Here is a 19724-nt window from a genome sequence, read left to right on the forward strand (position 1 = left end):
GGGGCCCGCCTCTCGGAGCTCCTCCTGGCGGTGCCGGAACGCGACGACACGCGATCCCGGACAGGGCCCCGGGGGGGCGGCCCTGCGGCCCTGTGGTGCCCGAAGTGTGTTCGCCGGGCGTTTTGCGGCCAATTCTCACGAGCGTTCTGCCCAAATCGGGATCGATTTGGGCAGAACGCTCGTGAGAATTGGCCGGCATTGGGCAGCCCTGGTCAGCGCCCAGGGCCGCGTGGAGCAGGGCCCTTTCTCACTCGGGGCATGGCGCGGCCACCCGGAAAACGAGCCGCGAAGATGGGGCGCGGCCGGCGGCCCCTGGGCCGGGGAGGTTTCCCCGAGCAGAGTGGATGGAGGCGCCGTGGCCGGGCGTCCGCCTCCTCCGTGGCGGGTGGCCGGGGCGCCCCTGGAGGGGGCTGGCCTCCGTGGGGGAACGGACTGATCTCTCACTCCACGGCTGGGACGAAGCCGTGAAAGGTGCCGTTATCGCCGGGACGGTCGTGGGGACTCGTGGCGCGGGACTCAGGGTTCCCCACGCGGAGGCACCCAGGCTCATGCCCCTGGCAAAGGAAGGCTGAGCAAGCAGGCCCGGGCCCGGGCCCGGAATCGGGGCTGGCCCGGCCCCAGCTGCCGGCGCCAGGTAGGGGACCCCCGGAGTCTGAGGAGCGGGCGGCGTCGGCCTCCCCGGGGCCCGCCTCCCGGAGCTCCTCCTGGCGGTGCCGGAACGCGACGACACGCGGCCCCGGACAGGGCCCCGGGGGGGCGGCCCTGCAGCCCTGTGGCGCCCGAAGTGTGTTCGCCCGGCGTTTTCCGGCCAATTCTCACGAGCGTTCTGCCCAAATAGGGATCGATTTGGGCAGAACGCTCGTGAGAATTGGCCGGCGTTGGGCAACCCTGGTCAGCGCCCAGTTCCGCGTGGAGCAGGGCCCTTTCTCGCTCGGGGAATGGCGCGGCCACCCGGAAAACGAGCCGCGACGATGGGGCGCGGCCGGCGGCCCCGGCGCCGGGGAGTTTTCCCCGAGCAGAGTGGATGGAGGCGCCGTGGCCGGGCGCCCGCCTCCGCCGTGGCGGGCGGCCGGGGCGCCCGTGGAGGGGGCTGGCCTCCGTGGGGGAACGGACTGATCTCTCACTCCACGGCTGGGACGAAGCCGCGAAAGGTGACGTTGTCGCCGGGACGGTCGGGCGCACTCGTGGCGCGGGACTCAGGGTTCCCCATGCGGAGGCCCCCAGGCTCAGGCCCCTGGAAACGGAAGGCTGAGCAAGCAGGCGCGGGCCCGGGCCCGGCTTTCGGGGCTCGCCCGGCCCCAGCGGCCGGCGCCAGGGAGGGGACCCCCGGAGGCTGAGGAGCGGGAGGCGTCGGCCTCCCCGGGGCCCGCCACCCGGAGCTCCTCATGGCGGTGCCGGAACTCGACGACACGCGATCCGGACAGGGCCCCGGGGGGGCGGACCTGCGGCCCTGTGGTGCCCGAAGTGTGTTCGCCGGACTTTTTCCGGCCAATTCTCACGAGCGTTCGGCCCAAATCGGGATCGATTTGGGCAGAACGCTCGTGAGAATTGGCCGGAGTTGGGCAGCCCTGTTCAGCGCCCAGTGCCGCGTGGAGCAGGGCCCTTTCTCGCTCGGGGCATGTCGTGGCCACCCGGAGAACGATCCGCGACGATGGGGCGCGGCCGGCGGCCCCGGCACCGGGGAGTTTTCCCCGAGCAGAGTGGATGGAGGCGCCGTGGCCGGGCGTCCGCCTCCGTCGTGGCGGGCGGCCGGGGAGCCCGTGGAGGGGGCTGGCCTCTGTGGGGGAACGGAGTGATCTCTCACTCCACAGCTGGGACGAAGCCGCGAAAGGTGCCGTTGTCGCCGGGACGGTCGGGGGAACTCGTGGCGCGGGACTCAGTGTTCCCCATGCGGAGGCCCCCAGGCTCAGGCCCCTGGCAACGGAAGGCTGAGCAAGCAGGCCCGGGACCGGGACCGGCGTTCGGGTCTGGCCCGGCCCCAGCGGCCGGCGCCAGGGAGGGGACCCCCGGAGGCTGAGGAGCGGGAGGCGTCGGCCAATCCGGGGCCCGCCTCCCGGAGCTCCTCATGGCTGTGCCGGAACACGACGACACGCGATCCCGGACAGGGCCCCGGGGGGGCGGCCCTGAGGCCCTGTGGTGCCCGAAGTGTGTTCGCCGGGCGTTTTCCGGCCAATTCTCACGAACGTTCGGCCCAAATCTGGATCGATTTGGGCCGAACGCTCGTGAGAATTGGCCGGCGTTGGGCAGCCCTAGTCAGCGCCCAGGGCCGCGTGGAGCAGGGCGCTTTCTCGCTCGGGGCATGGCGCGGCCACCCGGAAAACGAGCCGCGACGATGGGGCGCGGCCGGCGACCCCGGCGCCGGGGAGTTTTCCCCGAGCAGAGTGGATGGAGGCGCCGTGGCCGGGCGTCCGCCTCCGCCGTGGCGGGCGGCCGGGGCGCCCGTGGAGGGGGCTGGCCTCTGTGGGGGAACGGAGTGATCTCTCACTCCACGGCTGGGACCAAGCCGCGAAAGGTGCCATTGTCGCCGGGACGGTCGGGGGGACTCGTGGCGCGGGACTCAGGGTTCCCCATGCGGAGGCTCCCAGGCTCAGGCCCCTGGAAACGGAAGGCTGAGCAAGCAGGCACGGGCCCAGGACTAGCTTTCGGGGATGGCCCGGCCCCAGCGGCCGGCGCCAGGGAGGGGACCCCCGGAGGCTGAGGAGCGGGAGGCGTCGGCCTCCCCGGGGCCCGCCTCCCGGAGCTCCTCCTGGCGGTGCCGGAACGCGACGACACGCGATCCCGGACAGGGCCCCGGGGGGGCGGCCCTGCGGCCCTGTGGTGCCCGAAGTGTGTTCGCCGGGCGTTTTCCGGCCAATTCTCAGGAGCGTTCTGCCCAAATCGGCATCGATTTGGGAAGAACGCTCGTGAGAATTGGCCGGCGTTGGGCAGCCCTGGTCAGCGCCCAGTTCCGCGTGAGCAGGGCCCTTTTTCGCTCGAGGCATGTCGCGGCCACCCGGAAAACGAGCCGCGACAATGGGGCGCGGTTGGCGGCCCCGGCGCCGGGGAGTTTCCCCGAGCAGAGTGGATGGAGGCGCCGTGGCCGGGCGTCCGCCTCCGCCGTGGCGGGCGGCCGGGGCGCCCGTGGAGGGGGCTGGCCTCTGTGGGGGACCGGAGTGATCTCTCACTCCACGGCTGGGACGAAGCCGCGAAAGGTGCCATTGTCGCCGGGACGGTCGGGGGGACTCGTGGCGCGGGACTCAGGGTTCCCCATGCGGAGGCCCCCAGGCTCAGGCCCCTGGCAACGGAAGGCTGAGCAAGCAGGCCCGGGCCCGGGCCCGGCTTTCGGGGCTGGCCCGGCCCCAGCGGCCGGCGCCAGTGAGGGGACCCCCGGAGGCTGAGGAGCGGGAGGCGTCGGCCTCCCCGGGGCCCGCCTCCCGGAGCTCCTCCTGGCGGTGCCGGAACGCGACGACACGCGATCCCGGACAGGGCCCCAGGGGGGCGGCCCTGCGGCCCTCTGGTGCCCGAAGTGTGTTCGCCGGGCGTGTTCCGGCCAAATCTCACGAGCGTTCTAGCCAAATCGGGATCGATTTGGGCAGAACGCTCGTGAGAATTGGCCGGCGTTGGGCAGCCCTGGTCAGCGCCCAGGGCCGCGTGGAGCAGGGCGCTTTCTCGCTCGGGGCATGGCGCGGCCACCCGGAAAACGAGCCGCGACGATGGGGCGCGGCCGGCGACCCCGCCGCCGGGGAGTTTTCCCCGAGCAGAGTGGATGGAGGCGCCGTGGCCGGGCGTCCGCCGCCGCCGTGGCGGGCGGCCGGGGCGCCCGTGGAGGTGGCTGGCCTCTGTGGGGAAACGGATGATCTCTCACTCCACGGCTGGGACCAAGCCTCGAAAGGTGCCGTTGTCGCCGGGACGGTCGGGGGGACTCGTGGCGCGGGACTCAGGGTTCCCAATGCGGAGGCCCCCAGGCTCAGGCCCCTGGCAACGGAAATCTGAGCAAGCAGGCCCGGGCCCGGGCCTAGCTTTCGGGGCTGGCCCGGCCCCAGCGGCCGGCGCCAGGGAGGGGACCCCCGGAGGCTGAGGAGCGGGAGGCGTCGGCCTCCCCGGGGCCCGCCTCCCGGAGCTCCTCCTGGCGCTGCCAAAACGCGACGACACGCGATCCCGGACAGGGCCCCGGGGGGGCAGCCCTGCGGCCCTGTGGTGCCCGAAGTGTGTTCGCCGGGCATTTTCCGGCCAATTCTCACGAGCGTTCTGCCCAAATCAGCATCGATTTGGGCAGAACGCTCGTGAGAATTGGCCGGCGTTGGGCAGCCCTGGTCAGCGCCCAGTGCCGCGTGGAGCAGGGCGCTTTCTCGCTCGGGGCATGGCGCGGCCACCCGGAAAACGAGCCGCGACGATGGGGCGCGGCCGGCGGCCCCGGCGCCGGGGAGTTTTCCCCGAGCAGAGTGGATGGAGGCGCCGTGGCCGGGCGTCCGCCTCCGCCGTGGCGGGCGGCCGGGGCGCCCGTGGAGCGGGCTGGCCTCTGTGGGGGAACGGAGTGATCTCTCACTCCACGGCTGGGACGAAGCTGCAAAAGGTGCCGTTGTCTCCGGGACGGTCGGGGGGACTCGTGGCGCGGGACTCAGGGTTCCCCATGCGGAGGCCCCCAGGCTCAGGCCCCTGGCAACGGAAGGCTGAGCAAGCAGTCCCGGGCCCGGGCCCGGGTTTCGGGGCAGGACCGGCCCCAGCGGCCGGCGCCAGGGAGGGGACCCCCGGAGGCTGAGGAGCGGGAGGCGTCGGCCTCCCCGGGGCCCGCCTCCCGGAGCTCCTCCTGGCGGTGCCGGAAAGCGACGACACGCGATCCCGGACAGGGCCCCGGGGGAGCGGCCCTGCGGCCCTGTGTTGCCCGAAGTGTGTTCGCCGGGCGTTTTCCGGCCAATTCTCAGGAGCGTTCTGCCCAAATCGGGATCGATTTGGGCAGAACGCTCGTGAGAATTGGCCGGCGTTGGGCAGCCCTGGTCAGCGCCCAGTGCCGCGTGGAGCAGGTCCCTTTCTCGCTCGGGGCATGGCGCGGCCACCCGGAAAACGAGCCGTGACGATGGGGCGCGGCCGGCGGCCCCGGCGCCGGGGAGTTTTCCCCGAGCAGAGTGGATGGAGGAGCCGTGGCCGGGCGTCCGCCTCCGCCGTGGCGGGCGGCCGGGGCGCCCGTGGAGGGGGCTGGCCTCTGTGGGGGAACGGAGTGATCTCTCACTCCACGGCTGGGACCAAGCCGCGAAAGGTGCCGTTGTCGCCGGGACGGTCGGGGGGACTCGTGGCGCAGGACTCAGGGTTCCCCATGCGGAGGCTCCCTGGCTCAGGCCCCTGGAAACGGAAGGCTGAGCAAGCAGGCCCAGGCCCGGGCCTAGCTTTCGGGGCTGGCCCGGCCCCAGCGGCCGGCGCCAGGGAGGGGACCCCCGGAGGCTGAGGAGCGGGAGGCGTCGGCCTCCCCGGGGCCCGCCTCCCGGAGCTCCTCCTGGCGGTGCCGGAACGCGACGACACGCGATCCCGGACAGGGCCCCGGGGGGGCGGCCCTGCGGCCCTGTGGTGCCCGAAGTGTGTTCGCCGGGCGTTTTCCGGCCAATTCTCACGAGCGTTCTGCCCAAATCGGGATCGATTTGGGCAGAACGCTCGTGAGAATTGGCCGGCTTTGGGCAGCCCTGGTCAGCGCCCAGTGCCGCGTGGAGCAGGGCGCTTTCTCGCTCGGGGCATGTCGCGGCCACCCGGAAAACGAGCCGCGACGATGGGGCGCGGCCGGCGGCCCCGGCGCCGGGGACTTTTCCCCGAGCAGAGTGGATGGAGGCGCCGTGGCCGGGCGTCCGCCTCCGCCGTGGCGGGCGGCCGGGGCGCCCGTGGAGGGGACTGGCCTCTGTGGGGGAACGGAGTGATCTCTCACTCCACGGCTGGGACCAAGCCGCGAAAGGTGCCGTTGTCGCCGGGACGGTCGGGGGGACTCGTGGCGCGGGACTCAGGGTTCCCCATGCGGAGGCTCCCAGGCTCAGGCCCATGGCAACGGAAGGCTGAGCAAGCAGGCCCGGGCCCGGGCCTAGCTTTCGGGGCTGGCCCGGCCCCAGCGGCCGGCGCCAGGGAGGGGACCCCCGGAGGCTGAGGAGCGGGAGGCGTCGGCCTCCCCGGGGCCCGCCTCCCGGAGCTCCTCCTGGCGGTGCCGGAACGCGACGACACGCGATCCCGGACAGGGCCCCGGGGGGGCGGCCCTGCGGCCCTGTGGTGCCCGAAGTGTGTTCGCCGGGCGTGTTCCGGCCAATTCTCACGAGCGTTCTGCCCAAATCAGCATCGATTTGGGCAGAACGCTCGTGAGAATTGGCCGGCGTTGGGCAGCCCTGGTCAGCGCCCAGTGCCGCGTGGAGCAGGGCGCTTTCTCACTCGGGGCATGGCGCGGCCACCCGGAAAACGAGCCGCGACGATGGGGCGCGGCCGGCCGCCCCGGCGCCGGGGAGTTTTCCCCGAGCAGAGTGGATGGAGGCGCCGTGGCCGGGCGTCCGCCTTCGCCGTGGCGGGCGGCCGGGGCGCCGGTGGAGGGAACTGGCCTCTGTGGGGGAACGGAGTGATCTCTCACTCCACGGCTGGGACCAAGCCGCGAAAGGTGCCGTTGTCGCCGGGACGGTCGGGGGGACTCGTGGCGCGGGACTCAGGGTTCGCCATGCGGAGGCTCCCAGGCTCAGGCCCCTGGCAACGGAAGGCTGAGCAAGCAGGCCCGGGCCCGGGCCTAGCTTTCGGGGCTGGCCCGGCCCCAGCGGCCGGCGCCAGGGAGGGGACCCCCGGAGGCTGAGGAGCGGGAGGCGTCGGCCTCCCCGGGGCCCGCCTCCCGGAGCTCCTCCTGGTGGTGCTGGAACGCGACGACACGCGAACCCGGACAGGGCCCCGGGGGGGCGGACCTGCGGCCCTGTGGTGCCCGAACTGTGTTCGCCGGGCGTTTTCCGGCCAATTCTCACGAGCGTTCTGCCCAAATCGGCATCGATTTGGGCAGAACGCTCGTGAGAATTGGCCGGCGTTGGGCAGCCCTGGTCAGCGCCCAGTTCCGCGTGAGCAGGGCCCTTTCTCGCTCGAGGCATGTCGCGGCCACCCGGAAAACGAGCCGCGACAATGGGGCGCGGTCGGCGGCCCCGGCGCCGGGGAGTTTCCCCGAGCAGAGTGGATGGAGGCGCCGTGGCCGGGCGTCCGCCTCCGCCGTGGCGGGCGGCCGGGGCACCCGTGGAGGGGGTTGGCCTCTGTGGGGGAACGGAGTGATCTCTCACTCCACGGCTGGGACGAAGCCACGAAAGGTGCCGTTGTCGCCGGGACGGTCGGGGGGACTCGTGGCGCGGGACTCAGGGTTCCCCATGCGGAGGCCCCCAGGCTCAGGCCCCTGGCAACGGAAGGCTGAGCAAGCAGGCCCGGGCCCGGGACCGGGTTTCGGGGCTGGCCCGGCCCCAGCGGCCGGCGCCAGGGAGGGGACCCCCGGAGGCTGAGGAGCGGGAGGCGTCGGCCTCCCCGGGGCCCGCCTCCCGGAGCTCCTCCTGGCGGTGCCGGAACGCGACGACACGCGATCCCGCACAAAGCCCCGGAGGGGCGGCCCTGCGGCCCTGTGGTGCCAGATGTGTGTTCGCCGGGCGTTTTCCGGCCAATTCTCACGAGTGTTCTGCCCAAATCGGGATCGATTTGGGCAGAACGCTCGTGAGAATTGGCCGGCGTTGGGCAGCCCTGGTCAGCGCCCAGTGCCGCGTGGAGCAGGGCGCTTTCTCGCTCGGGGCATGGCGCGGCCACCCGGAAAACGAGCCGCGACGATGGGGCGCGGCCGGCGGCCCCGGCGCTGGGGAGTTTTCCCCGAGCAGAGTGGATGGAGGCGCCGTGGCCGGGCGTCCGCCTCCGCCGTGGCGGGCGGCCGGGGCGCCCGTGGAGGGGGCTGGCCTCTGTGGGGGAACGGAGTGATCTCTCACTCCACGGCTGGGACCAAGCCGCGAAAGGTGCCGTTGTCGCCGGGACGGTCGGGGGGACTCGTGGCGCAGGACTCAGGGTTCCCCATGCGGAGGCTCCCAGGCTCAGGCCCCTGGCAACGGAAGGCTGAGCAAGCAGGTCCGGGCCCGGGCCTAGCTTTCGGGGCTGGCCCGGCACCAGCGGCCGGCGCCAGGGAGGGGACCCCCGGAGGCTGAGGAGCGGGAGGCGTCGGCCTCCCCGGGGCCCGCCTCCCGGAGCTCCTCCTGGCGGTGCCGGAACGCGACGACACGCGATCCCGGACAGGGCCCCGGGGGGGCGGCCCTGCGGCCCTCTGGGGCCCGAAGTGTGTTCGCCGGGCGTTTTCCGGCCAATTCTCACGAGCGTTCTGCCCAAATCGGGATCGATTTGGGCAGAACGCTCGTGAGAATTGGCCGGCGTTGGGCAGCCCTGGTCAGCGCCCAGTGCCGCGTGGAGCAGGGCGCTTTCTCGCTCGGGGCATGGCGCGGCCACCCGGAAAACGAGCCGCAAAGATGGGGCGCGGCCGGCGGCCCCGGCGCCGGGGAGTTTTCCCCGAGCAGAGTGGATGGAGGCGCCGTGGCCGGGCGTCCGCCTCCGCCGTGGCGGGCGGCCGGGGCGCCCGTGGAGGGGGCTGGCCTCTGTGGGGGAACGGAGTGATCTCTCACTCCACGGCTGGGACCAAGCCGCGAAAGGTGCCGTTGTCGCCGGGACAGTCGGGGGGACTCGTGGCGCGGGACTCAGGGTTCCCCATGCGGAGGCTCCCAGGCTCAGGCCCCTGGCAACGGAAGGCTGAGCAAGCAGGACCGGGCCCGGGCCTAGCTTTCGGGGCTGGCCCGGCCCCAGTGGCCGGCACCAGGGAGGGGACCCCCGGAGGCTGAGGAGCGGGAGGCGTCGGCCTCCCCGGGGCCCGCCTCCCGGAGCTCCTCCTGGCGGTGCCGGAACGCGACGATACGCGATCCCGGACAGGTCCCCAGGGGGGCGGCCCTGCGGCCCTCTAGTGCCCGAAGTGTGTTCGCCGGGCGTTTTCCGGCCAATTCTCACGAGCGTTCTGCCCAAATCGGGATCGATTTGGGCAGAACGCTCGTGAGAATTTGCCGGCGTTGGGCAGCCCTGGTCAGCGCCCAGTGCCGCGTGGAGCAGGGCCCTTTCTCGCTCGGGGCATGGCGCGGCCACCCGGAAAACGAGCCGCGACGATGGGGCGCGGCCGGTGGCCCCGGCGCCGGGGAGTTTCCCCGAGCAGAGTGGATGGAGGCGCCGTGGCCGGGCGTCCGCCTCCGCCGTGGCGGGCGGCTGGGGCGCCCGTGGAGGGGGCTGGCCTCTGTGGGGGAACGGAGTGATCTCTCACTCCAGGGCTGGGACGAAGCCGCGAAAGGTGCCGTTGTCGCCGGGACGGTCGGGGGGACTCGTGGCGCGGGACTCAGGGTTCCCCATGCGGAGGCCCCCAGGCTCAGGCCCCTGGCAACGGAAGGCTGAGCAAGCAGGCCCGGGCCCGGGCCCGGCTTTCGGGGCTGGCCCGGCCCCAGCGGCCGGCGCCAGGGAGGGGACCCCCGGAGGCTGAGGAGCGGGAGGTGTCGGCCTCCCCGGGGCCCAGCTCCCGGAGCTCCTCCTGGCGGTGCCGGAACGCGACGACACGCGATCCCGGACAGGGCCCCGGGGGGGCGGCCCTGCGGCCCTGTGGTGCGCGAAGTGTGTTCGCCGGGCGTTTTCCGGCCAATTCTCACGAGCGTTCTGCCCAAATCGGGATCAATTTGGGCAGAACGCTCGTGAGAATTGGCCGGCGTTGGGCAGCCCTGGTCAGCGCCCAGGGCCGCGTGGAGCAGGGCGCTTTCTCGCTCGGGGCATGGCGCGGCCACCCGGAAAACGAGCCGCGACGATGGGGCGCGGCCGGCGGCCCCGGCGCCGGGGAGATTTCCCCGAGCAGAGTGGATGGAGGCGCCGTGGCCGGGCGTCCGCCTCCGCCGTGGCGGGCGGCCGGGGCGCGCGTGGAGGGGGCTGGCCTCCGTGGGGGAACGGACTGATCTCTCACTCCACGGCTGGGACGAACCCGCGAAAGGTGCCGTTGTCGCCGGGACGGTCGGGCGGACTCGTGGCGCGGAACTCAGGGTTGCCCACGCGGAGGCCCCCAGGCTCAGGCCCCTGGCAACGGAAGCCTGAGCAAGCAGGCCCGGGCCCGGGCCCGGCTGTCGGAACTGGCCCGGCCCCAGCTGCCGGCGCCAGGGAGGGGACCCCCGGAGGCGGAGGAGCGGGCGGCGTCGGCCTCCCCGGGGCCCGCCTCCCGGAGCTCCTCCTGGCGGTGCCGGAACGCGACGACACGCGATCCCGGACAGGGCCCCGGGGGGGCGGCCCTGCGGCCCTCTGGTGCCCGAAGTGTGTTCGCCGGGCGTTTTCCGGCCAATTCTCACGAGCGTTCTGCCCAAATCGGGATCGATTTGGGCAGAACGCTCGTGAGAATTGGCCGGCGTTGGGCAGCCCTGGTCAGCGCCCAGGGCCGCGTGGAACAGGGCCCTTTCTCGATCGGGGCATGGCGCGGCCACCCGGAAAACGAGCCGCGACGATGGGGCGCGGCCGTCTCCCCCGGGGCGCCGGGGAGTTTTCACCGAGCAGAGTGGATGGAGGCGCCGTGGCCGGGCGCCCGCCTCCGCCGTGGAGGGCGGCCGGGGCGCCCGTGGAGGGGGCTGGCCTCCGTGGGGGAACGGACTGATCTCTCACTCCATGGCTGGGATGAAGCCGCGAAAGGTGCCGCTGTCGCCGGGACGGTCGGGGGGACTCGTGGCGCGGGACTCAGGGCTCCCCACGGGGAGGCCCCCAGGCTCAGGCCCCTGGCAACGGAAGGCTGAGCAAGCAGGCCCGGGCCCGGGCCCGGCTTTCGGGGCTGGCCCGGCCCCAGCGGCCGGCGCCAGGGAGGGGACCCCCGGAGGCTGAGGAACGGGAGGCGTCGGCCTCCCCGGGGCCCGCATCCCGGAGCTCCTCCTGGCGGAGCCGGAACGCGACGACACGCGATTCCGGACAGGGCCCCGGGGGGGCGGCCCTGCGGCCCTCTGGTGCCCGAAGTGTGTTCGCCGGGCGTTTTCCGGCCAATTCTCACGAGCGTTCTGCCCAAATCGGGATCGATTTGGGCAGAACGCTCGTGAGAATTGGCCGGCGTTGGGCAGCCCTGGTCAGCGCCCAGGGCCGCGTGGAGCAGGGCCCTTTCTCGCTCGGGGCATGGCGCGGCCACCCGGAAAACGAGCCGCGACGATGGGGCGCGGCCGGCGGCCCCGGCGCCGCGGAGTTTTCCCCGAGCAGAGTGGATGGAGGCGCCATGGCCAGGCGTCCGCCTCCGCCGTGGCGGGCGGCCGGGGCGCCCGTGGAGGGGGCTGGCCTCTGTGGGGGAACGGAGTGATCTCTTACTCCACGGCTGGGACGAATCCGCGAAAGGTGCCGTGGTCGCCGGGACGGTCGGGGGGACTCGTGGCGCGGGACTCAGGGTTCCCCATGAGGAGGCCCCCAGGCTCAGGCCCCGGGCAACGGGAGGCTGAGCAAGCAGGCGCGGGCCCGGGCCCGGCTTTCGGGGCTGGCCCGGCCCCAGCGGCCGGCGCCAGGGAGGGGACCCCCGGAGGCTGAGGAGCGGGAGGCGTTGGCCTCCCCGGGGCCCGCCTCCGGGAGCTCCTCCTGGCGGTGCCGGAACGCGACGACATGCGATCCCGGACAGCGCCCCGGGGGGGCGGCCCTGCGGCCCTGTGGTGCCCGAAGTGTGTGCGCCGGGCGTTTTCCGGCCAATTCTCACGAGCGTTCTGCAACGCTCGTGAGAATTGGCCGGCGTTGGGCAGCCCTGGTCAGCGCCCAGGGCCGCGTGGAGCAGGGCCCTTTCTCGCTCGGGGCATGGCGCGTGCAAACGGAAAACGAGCGTCGACGATGGGGCGCGGCCGGCGGCCCCGGCGCCGGGGAGTTTTCCCCGAGCAGAGTGGATGGAGGTGCCGTGGCCGGGCGTCCGCCTCCGCCGTGGCGGGCGGCCGGGGCGCCCGTGGAGGGGGCTGGCCTCTGTGGGGGAACGGAGTGATCTGTCACTCCACGACTGGGACCAAGCCGCGAAAGGTGCCGTTGTCGCCGGGACAGTCGGGGGGACTCGTGGCGCGGGACTCAGTGTTCCCCATGCGGAGGCTCCCAGGCTCAGGCCCCTGGCAACGGAAGGCTGAGCAAGCAGGACCGGGCCCGGGCCTAGCTTTCGGGGCTGGCCCGGCCCCAGTGGCCGGCACCAGGGAGGGGACCCCCGGAGGCTGAGGAGCGGGAGGCGTCGGCCTCCCCGGGGCCCGCCTCCCGGAGCTCCTCCTGGCGGTGCCGGAACGCGACGATACGCGATCCCGGACAGGTCCCCAGGGGGGCGGCCCTGCGGCCCTCTAGTGCCCGAAGTGTGTTCACCGGGCGTTTTCCGGCCAATTCTCACGAGCGTTCTGCCCAAATCGGGATCGATTTGGGCAGAACGCTCGTGAGAATTGGCCGGCGTTGGGCAGCCCTGGTCAGCGCCCAGTTCCGCGTGGAGCAGGGCCCTTTCTCGCTCGGGGCATGTCGCGGCCACCCGGAAAACGAGACACGACGATGGGGCGCGGCCGGCAGCCGCGGCGCCGGGGAGTTTTCCCCGAGCAGAGTGGATGGAGGCGCCGTGGCCGGGCGTCCGCCTCTGCCGTGGCGGGCGGCCGGGGCGCCCCTGGAGGGGGCTGGCCTCTGTGGGGAAACGGACTGGTCTCTCGCTCCGCGGCTAGGACGAAGCCGCGAAAGGTGCCGTTGTCGCCGGGACGGTCGGGGGACTCGTGGCGCGGGACTCAGGGTTCCCCATAGGGAGGCCCCCAGGCTCAGGCCCCTGGCAACGGACGGCTGAGCAAGCAGGCCCGGGCCCGGGCCCGGCTTTCGGGGCTGGCCCGGCCCCAGCTGCCGGCGCCAGGGAGGGGACCCCCGGAGGCTGAGGAGCGGGAGGCGTCGGCCTCCCCGCGGCACGCCTCCCGGAGCTCCTCCTGGCGGTGCCGGAACGCGACGACACGCGATCCCGGACAGGGCCCCGGTGGTGCCGCCCTGCGGCCCTGTGGTGCCCGAAGTGTGTTCGCCGGGCGTTTTCCGGCCAATTCTCACGAGCGTTCTGCCCAAATCAGGATCGATTTGGGCAGAACGCTCTTGAGAATTGGCCGGCGTTGGGCAGCCCTGGTCAGCGCCCAGTTCCGCGTCGAGCAGGGCCCTTTCTCGCTCGGGGCATGTCGCGGCCACCCGGAAAACGAGCCGCGACGATGGGGCGCGGCCGGCAGCCGCGGCGCCGGGGAGTTTTCCCCGAGCAGAGTGGATGGAGGCGCCGTGGCCGGGCGTCCGCCTCTGCCATGGCGGGCGGCCGGGGCGCCCCTGGACGGGGCTGGCCTCTGTGGGTAAACGGACTGGTCTCTCGCTCCGCGGCTAGGACGAAGCCGCGAAAGGTGCCGTTGTGGCCGGGACGGTTGGGGGACTCGTGGCGCGGGACTCAGGGTTCCCCATGTGGAGGCCCCCAGGCTCAGGCCCCTGGCAACGGAAGGCTGAGCAAGCAGGCCCGGGCCCGGGCCCGGCTTTCGGGGCTGGCCCGGCCCCAGCTCCCGGCGCCAGGGAGGGGACCCCCGGAGGCTGAGGAGCGGGAGGCTTCGGCCTCCCCGCGGCACGCCTCCCGGAGCTCCTCCTGGCGGTGCCGGAACGCGACGACACGCGGTCCCGGACAGGGCCCCGGGGGGGCCGCCCTGCGGCCCTGTGGTGCCCGAAGTGTGTTCGTCGGGCGTTTTCCGGCCAATTCTCACGAGCGTTCTGCCCAAATCGGGATCGATTTGGGCAGAACGCTAGTGAGAATTGGCCGGCGTTGGGCAGCCCTGGTCAGCGCCCAGTTCCGCGTGGAGCAGGGCCCTTTCTCGCTCGGGGCATGTCGCGGCCACCCGGAAAACGAGCCGCGACGATGGGGCGCGGCCGGCAGCCGCGGCGCCGGGGAGTTTTCCCCGAGCAGAGTGGATGGAGGCGCCGTGGCCGGGCGTCCGCCTCCGCCGTGGCGGGCGGCCGGGGCGCCCCTGGAGGGGGCTGGCCTCTGTGGGGAAACGGACTGGTCTCTCACTCCGCGGCTAGGACGAAGCCGCGAAAGTTGCCGTTGTCGCCGGGATGGTCGGGGGACTCGTGGCGCGGGACTCAGGGTTCCCCGTGGGGAGGCCCCAGGCTCAGGACCCTGGCAACGGAAGGCTGAGCAAGCAGGCCCGGGCCCGGGCCCGGCTTTCGGGGCTGGCCCGGTCCCAGCTGCCGGGGCCAGGGAGGGGACCCCCGGAGGCTGAGGAGCGGGAGGCGTCGGCCTCCCCGCGGCACGCCTCCCGGTGCTCCTCCTGGCGGTGCCGGAACGCGACGACACGCGGTCCCGGACAGGGCCCCGGGGGGGGCCGCCCTGCGGCCCTGTGCTTCCCGAAGTGTGTTCGCCGGACGTTTTCCGGCCAATTCTCACGAGCGTTCTGCCCAAATCGGGATCGATTTGGGCAGAACGCTCGTGAGAACTGGCCGGCGTTGGGCAGCCCTGGTCAGCGCCCAGTTCCGCGTGGAGCAGGGCCCTTTCTCGCTCGGGGCATGTCGCGGCCACCCGGAAAACGAGCCGCGACGATGGGGCGCGGCCGGAAGCCGCGGCGCCGGGGAGTTTTCCCCGAGAAGAGTGGATGGAGGCGCCGTGGCCGGGCGTCCGCCTCCGCCGTGGCGGGCGGCCGGGGCGCCCCTGGAGGGGGCTGGCCTCTGTGGGGAAAGGGACTGGTCTCTAACTCCGCGGCTAGGACGAAGCCGCGAAAGGTGCCGTTGTCGCCAGGACGGTCGGGGGACTCGTGGCGCGGGACTCAGGGTTCCCCATGGGGAGGCCCCCAGGCTCAGGCCCCTGGCAACGGAAGGCTGAGCAAGCAGGCCCGGGCCCGGGCCCGGCTTTCGAGGCTGGCCCGGCCCCAGCTGCCGGCGCCAGGGAGGGGACCCCCGGAGGCTGAGGAGCGGGAGGCGTCGGCCTCCCCGTGGCACGCCTATCGGAGCTCCTCCTGGCGTTTCCGGAACGCGACGACACGCGGTCCCGGACAGGGCCCCGGGGGGGGGCCGCCCTGCGGCCCTGTGCTGCCCGAAGTGTGTTCGCCGGGCGTTTTCCGGCCAATTCTCACGAGCGTTCTGCCCAAATCGGGATCGATTTGGGCAGAACGCTCGTGAGAATTGGCCGGCGTTGGGCAGCCCTGGTCAGCGCCCAGTTCCGCGTGGAGCAGGGCCATTTCTCGCTCGGGGCACGTCGCGGCCACCCGGAAAACGAGCCGCGACGATGGGGCGCGGCCGGCCGCCGCGGCGCCGGGGAGTTTTCCCCGAGCAGAGTGGATGGAGGCGCCGTGGCCGGGCGTCCGCCTCCGCCGTGGCGGGCGGCCGGGGCGCCCCTGGAGGGGGCTGGCCTCTGTGTGGAAACGGACTGCTCTCTCACTCCGCGGCTAGGACGAAGCCGCGAAAGGTGCCGTTGGGGCCGGGACGGTCGGGGGACTCGTAGCGCGGGACTCAGGGTTCCCCATGGGGAGGCCCCAAGGCTCAGGCCCCTGGCAACGGAAGGCTGAGCAAGCAGGCCCGGGCCCGGGCCCGGCTTTCGGGGCTTGCCCGGCCCCAGCTGCCGGCGCCACGGAGGGGACCCCCGGAGGCTGAGGAGCGGGAGGCTTCGGCCTCCCCGCGGCACGCCTCCCGGAGCTCCTCCTGGCGGTGCCGGAACGCGACGACACGCGGTCCCGGACAGGGCCCCGGGGGGGCCGCCCTGCGGCCCTGTGGTGCCCGAAGTGTGTTCGCCGGGCGTTTTCCGGCCAATTCTCACGAGCGTTCTGCCCAAATCGGGATCGATTTGGGCAGAACGCTCGTGAGAATTGGCCGGCGTTGGGCAGCCCTGGTCAGCGCCCAGTTCCGCGTGGAGCAGGGCCCTTTCTCGCTCGGGGCATGTCGCGGCCACCCGGAAAACGAGCCGCGACGATGGGGCGCGGCCGGAAGCCGCGGCGCCGGGGAGTTTTCCCCGAGAAGAGTGGATGGAGGCGCCGTGGCCGGGCGTCCGCCTCCGCCGTGGCGGGCGGCCGGGGCGCCCCTGGAGGGGGCTGGCCTCTGTGGGGAAACGGACTGGTCTCTCACTCCGCGGCTAGGACGAAACCGCGAAAGGTGCCGTTGTCGCCGGGACGGTCGGGGGACTCGTGGCGCGGGACTCAGGGTTCCCCATGGGGAGGCCCCCAGGCTCAGGCCCCTGGCAACGGAAGGCTGAGCAAGCAGGCCCGGGCCCGGGCCCGGCTTTCGAGGCTGGCCCGGCCCCAGCTGCCGGCGCCAGGGAGGGGACCCCCGGAGGCTGAGGAGCGGGAGGCGTCGGTCTCCCCGTGGCACGCCTATCGGAGCTCCTCCTGGCGGTTCCGGAACGCGACGACACGCGGTCCCGGACAGGGCCCCGGGGGGGGCCGCCCTGCGGCCCTGTGCTGCCCGAAGTGTGTTCGCCGGGCGTTTTCCGGCCAATTCTCACGAGCGTTCTGCCCAAATCGGGATCGATTTGGGCAGAACGCTCGTGAGAATTGGCCGGCGTTGGGCAGCCCTGGTCAGCGCCAAGTTCCGCGTGGAGCAGGGCCCTTTCTCGCTCGGGCCATGTCGCGGCCACCCGGAAAACGAGCCGCGACGATGGGGCGCGGCCGGCAGCTGCGGCGCCGGGGAGTTTTCCCCGAGCAGAGTGGATGGAGGTGCCGTGGTCGGGCGTCCGCCTCCGCCGTGGCGGGCGGCCGGGGCGCCCCTGGAGGGGGCTGGACTCTGTGGGGAAACGGACTGGTCTCTCACTCCGCGGCTAGGACGAAGCCGCGAAAGTTGCCGTTGTCGCCGGGATGGTCGGGGGACTCGTGGCGCGGGACTCAGGGTTCCCCGTGGGGAGGCCCCAGGCTCAGGACCCTGGCAACGGAAGGCTGAGCAAGCAGGCCCGGGCCCGGGCCCGGCTTTCGGGGCTGGCCCGGTCCCAGCTGCCGGCGCCAGGGAGGGGAACCCCGGAGGCTGAGGAGCGGGAGGCGTCGGCCTCCCCGCGGCACGCCTCCCGGTGCTCCTCCTGGCGGTGCCGGAACGCGACGACACGCGGTCCCGGACAGGGCCCCGGGGGGGGCCGCCCTGCGGCCCTGTGCTTCCCGAAGTGTGTTCGCCGGACGTTTTCCGGCCAATTCTCACGAGCGTTCTGCCCAAATCGGGATCGATTTGGGCAGAACGCTCGTGAGAACTGGCCGGCGTTGGGCAGCCCTGGTCAGCGCCCAGTTCCGCGTGGAGCAGGGCCCTTTCTCGCTCGGGGCATGTCGCGGCCACCCGGAAAACGAGCCGCGACGATGGGGCGCGGCCGGAAGCCGCGGCGCCGGGGAGTTTTCCCCGAGAAGAGTGGATGGAGGCGCCGTGGCCGGGCGTCCGCCTCCGCCGTGGCGGGCGGCCGGGGCGCCCCTGGAGGGGGCTGGCCTCTGTGGGGAAAGGGACTGGTCTCTCACTCCGCGGCTAGGACGAAGCCGCGAAAGGTGCCGTTGTGGCCGGGACGGTCGGGGGACTCGTGGCGCGGGACTCAGGGTTCCCCATGGGGAGGCCCCCAGGCTCAGGCCCCTGGCAACGGAAGGCTGAGCAAGCAGGCCCGGGCCCGGGCCCGGCTTTCGAGGCTGGCCCGGCCCCAGCTGCCGGCGCCAGGGAGGGGACCCCCGGAGGCTGAGGAGCGGGAGGCGTCGGCCTCCCCGTGACACGCCTATCGGAGCTCCTCCTGGCGTTTCCGGAACGCGACGACACGCGGTCCCGGACAGGGCCCCGGGGGGGGCCGCCCTGCGGCCCTGTGGTGACCGAAGTGTGTTCGCCGGGCGTTTTCCGGCCAATTCTCACGAGCGTTCTGCCCAAATCGGGATCGATTTGGGCAGAACGCTCGTGAGAATTGGCCGGCGTTGGGCAGCCCTGGTCAGCGCCCAGTTCCGCGTGGAGCAGGGCCCTTTCTCGCTCGGGGCATGTCGCGGCCACCCGGAAAACGAGCCGCGACGATGGGGCGCGGCCGGCAGCCGCGGCGCCGGGGAGTTTTCCCCGAGCAGAGTGGATGGAGGCGCCGTGGCCGGGCGTCCGCCTCCGCCGTGGCGGGCGGCCGGGGCGCCCCTGGAGGGGGCTGGCCTCTGTGGGGAAACGGACTGGTCTCTCACTACGCGGCTAGGACGAAGCCGCGAAAGGTGCCGTTGTGGCCGGGACGGTCGGGGGACTCGTGGCGCGGGACTCAGTGTTCCCCATGGGGAGGCCCTCAGGCTCAGGCCCCTGGCAACGGAAGGCTGAGCAAGCAGGCCCGGGCCCGGGCCCGGCTTTTGGGCCTGGCCCGGCCCCAGCTGCCGGCGCCAGGGAGGGAACCCCCGGAGGCTGAGGAGCGGGAGGCGTCGGCCTCCCCTTGGCACGCCTATCGGAGCTCCTCCTGCCGGTGCCGGAACGCGACGACACGCGGTCCCGGACAGGGCCCCGGGGGGGGCCGCCCTGCGGCCCTGTGGTGCCCGAAGTGTGTTCGCCGGGCGTTTTCCGGCCAATTCTCACGAGCGTTCTGCCCAAATCGGGATCGATTTGGGCAGAACGCTCGTGAGAATTGGCCGGCGTTGGGCAGCCCTGGTCAGCGCCCAGTTCCGCGTGGAGCAGGGCCCTTTCTCGCTCGGGGCATGTCGCGGCCACCCGGAAAACGAGCCGCGACCATGGGGCGCGGCCGGCAGCCGCGGCGCCGGGGAGTTTTCCCCGAGCAGAGTGGATGGAGGCGCCGTGGCCGGGCGTCCGCCTCCGCCGTGGCGGGCGGCCGGGGCGCCCCTGGAGGGGGCTGGCCTCTGTGGGGAAACGGACTGGTCTCTCACTCCGCGGCTAGGACGAAGCCGCGAAAGGTGCCGTTGTGGCCGGGACGGTTGGGGGACTCGTGGCGCGGGACTCAGGGTTCCCCATGGGGAGGCCCCCAGGCTCAGGCCCCTGGCAACGGAAGGCTGAGCAAGCAGGCCCGGGCCCGGGCCCGGCTTTCGGGGCTGGCCCGGCCCCAGCTGCCGGCGCCAGGGAGGGGACCCCCGGAGGCTGAGGAGCGGGAGGCGTCGGCCTCCCCGCGGCACGCCTCCCGGAGCTCCTCCTGGCGGTGCCGGAACGCGACGACACGCGATCCCGGACAGGGCCCCGGGGGGGGCCGCCCTGCGGCCCTGTGGTGCCCGAAGTGTGTTCGCCGGGCGTTTTCCGGCCAATTCTCACGAGCGTTCTGCCAAATCGGGATCGATTTGGGCAGAACGCTCGTGAGAATTGGCCGGCGTTGGGCAGCCCTGGTCAGCGCCCCGTTCCGCGTGGAGCAGGGCCCTTTCTCGCTCGGGGCATGTCGCGGCCACCCGGAACACGAGCCACGACGATGGAACCAGATGGGCCTTCATATTTATACTGACCTATATACTTACTGGAGTCCATTATGGAAAGATTTCCATCTGGGTGTGAGGCTGAGTCCTGTGGTATTGCTCAGGCATCCCCAAATCCTAGGGCTTTGGAGCCCACCCTTAGGGGACGGAGACATGAGAACCCAAGCTAGGGATAGACTTAGGGCCGAAGGACATTGCAGGCCCAAACAGCTAACAGTGTGTGTGGTTCCTAGAGGCTGGAATTAAGGATGAGTGTTCTGGTTCTGGTCAGGCACAGGGTTTGTGACCTAGAGGCCACTGAAATTGGGGGTTTGCTGGTATAGGCTCAGATGGGCAGGCATTTTAATCCTGCTTTGAATACTTTCTAGAGGTCTACATGGCACGCTTTCCTCCTGT

This window comes from Meles meles, chromosome 11 (genome assembly GCF_922984935.1).
Source record: "Meles meles chromosome 11, mMelMel3.1 paternal haplotype, whole genome shotgun sequence".
NCBI lineage: Eukaryota > Metazoa > Chordata > Mammalia > Carnivora > Mustelidae > Meles > Meles meles.